A 2500-nucleotide genomic window follows, 5' to 3' on the forward strand; every position below is an offset into this window, starting at 1 on the left:
AGAGTACATGTATATACATATATATATTTACATATATATACACATACATATCATCATCATCATCATCATCCTTTCCTACGCTCATTGACACAATGGGGGTTAGTTAGATTTGGCCAGTTTTCTTTATCTTGGGCTTTTAAATCAATACTTCTCCATTCATCATCTCCTACTTTAAGCTTCATAGTCCCGAACCATATAAGCCTGAGTCTTCTAACTATTCTAGTGCCTTGTGTAGCCCAATGACCCTCTACCGCTCACCATTATCTCATTCACATATGGCTCACGAGTAACATCTCTTATAGTTTAATTTCTAATCCTGTTCTTCAATTTAACTCTTAATGTTCTTCTAAGGGCTTTGCTCTCAAATGAACAAGCTCTGATGTATATTGTTTCATTGTCAAAGCACGACTCATGTCAATACAATAACACCTTTTTCTTCGACTAAAGCTTTTCCCGCTATGAAGGGTCGCTATTGCTTGAAAGATGTTTCCAATGTCTTTTGTCTCCGATATCCTCCACTGTGAGATCTTTCTCCTCCATATCTGCTGTAACACACTCCATCCACCTTCTTTTTCCCCCCGGCCCCCTCCTCCTCCTTCCTGGAACATCCATCTCCAACAACCTCCTTCCAACATACTCCTGGTCTCTTTTCTTGGATTTCCTTTGACACCTCTGTAACCTTTGTTGTTTCCCTTACCAAGTAATTCTTAACCTTATCCAATCTCGTGATCACAGCCATCTATCTTAGCATTCTCATCTCTGCAACATCCATTTTGTTTTCAAAGATTTTTTTCATGGGCCATGACTCTTCACCATCTGTCATGGTATGTCTCACTACAGTTTCCTATACCTTTCCATTTAACTTTAAGTTTATCCTTCGATCACACAACATTCCCGACACTCTTTTCCAATTATTCCATTCAGTTTGAATTCTCCTGTTCACTTCCATTTGGAGCTTTGCTTTTTCCTCCATATATGACCCTAGGTACTTGAATTTTTCCGTCCTCTTTACAATTTCACCCAGCAAATGTATGTCATTGTATTAGTTCTGCGGGTTTCAACACACACTCTGTTTTTTGTTTTACTGGTATTACTAAAATGATATATATCCTTATTTTTATATGCAATTTCCGGCGACTTGATTTACATATTCTACTTAACCTAGCCATTGTCTGATTTGCCTTTTTCAATCTTTCATTAAACTCCAATTGTAAAGACCCTGTTTTAGAGATCATAGTTTCTTAATATTTTAATGATTCCACCTCATTAATCCTTTCTCCTTATAATATTTCATCTTCCATTGCATATTGTGTTCTCATCATCTGTCTTTCTTCTATTTATCTTGAGTCCATCCCCATGTAATACTTCATGCCTTCCGGTAAAGCAACCATTGTAAGTCCTGTGGTGTTCTGCTAATAAGGTAAGCGTCGTCAGCATACTCCGTGTCAGTTAATATCTTGTTACCAATCCAGTTTAATTCTTCTCCACATACCCCAAGTGTTCTTTGTATTAACAAACCATGAGTAGGGTAAACAATATATGACAACACATTACCTTTGATTACTCCACTGTTCACTGAAAATTCATTTGATATGATTCCACTGACATAACTTTCCACTTGCTATGCTCATGAAGAGAGTTAACCACATGAACATGTTTAAGAGGAACTCAATAATAACGCAAGACTCTACATAAAATTGGCGGGTGCACACTATGAAAAGGATTTTTTCATAGTCCACAGATACCATTAAAAGTGGATTTCTATATTCTACACATTACTGTATAACATGTCTTAAAATCAAAATTTGGTCAGTACAATTCCTTTTCTAAATCATGCTTCTTCATCTCTCAGCTTTTCATCAATATTTCTCTTTAGTCTCATTAGAATGACCATACTATATATTTTCATAACAAATGACGTAAGTGTGATACCTCTTAAACTATTGCAATCAGTCAGATCTCCCTTTTATTACCCTTTTCACCAACACTCTTAGCTCCAGTTTTTTAGGTGTTGCGTCTTCACGACACATTTTACAAGATAATATTGTAATTAATCTGGGAGTCGCTTCTTTTTCAGCCAATATCATCTCAGCAGTTATTCTACCGTATCCAGGTGTTTCCCATCTCCTGAGTTTCCTAATTATAGCGTCGACTTCAAACATACTAAATTCGGTCATGAACACATCAAGGTCTTCATCAGCTTTGGGTATATCAATCAAATTATTCCCTTCATATCTCTTATTCTTGACCTCACTAAAGTGTTCATCTAGCATTGCCTTTCATCATCATTTGTTGTTATAATAGATCCATTTCTCTTTTTAATAGGAATATATTTCTTTTTCTTTGCCAAGTAAAAATTTCATTAATAATTCATTGAGCGTTTCATACACCATAGCCTCTCCCTGAATTCATAGCTTTGGCAGCCTAAACTGCTTTCTGTCTAAATATTCTTTCCAGTCATTCCTGACTTTTCTTTTGACCTCCCTATCAATAAATGAAT

General features: G+C 36.0%; 1 protein-coding gene across 8 annotated transcripts in view; it reads left to right on the forward strand.

Moving 5' to 3' along the window:
- LOC137642582 (ankyrin-1-like) overlaps positions 1 to 2500 on the forward strand; it is a 139871-nt gene that overhangs the window by 45378 nt on the left and 91993 nt on the right. Inside the window, exon 2 of one of the 8 annotated variants that reach the window (XM_068375271.1) lies at positions 2078 to 2206. The exons of the other annotated variants lie outside the window; for them this stretch is intronic. The gene's annotated coding sequence lies outside the window, so the exon portion shown is untranslated. The remainder of the gene's footprint in view (positions 1 to 2077; positions 2207 to 2500) is intronic. 8 annotated transcript variants of the gene reach the window in all.

This window comes from Palaemon carinicauda, chromosome 6 (assembly GCF_036898095.1).
Source record: "Palaemon carinicauda isolate YSFRI2023 chromosome 6, ASM3689809v2, whole genome shotgun sequence".
Classification (NCBI taxonomy): Eukaryota; Metazoa; Arthropoda; class Malacostraca; order Decapoda; family Palaemonidae; genus Palaemon; species Palaemon carinicauda.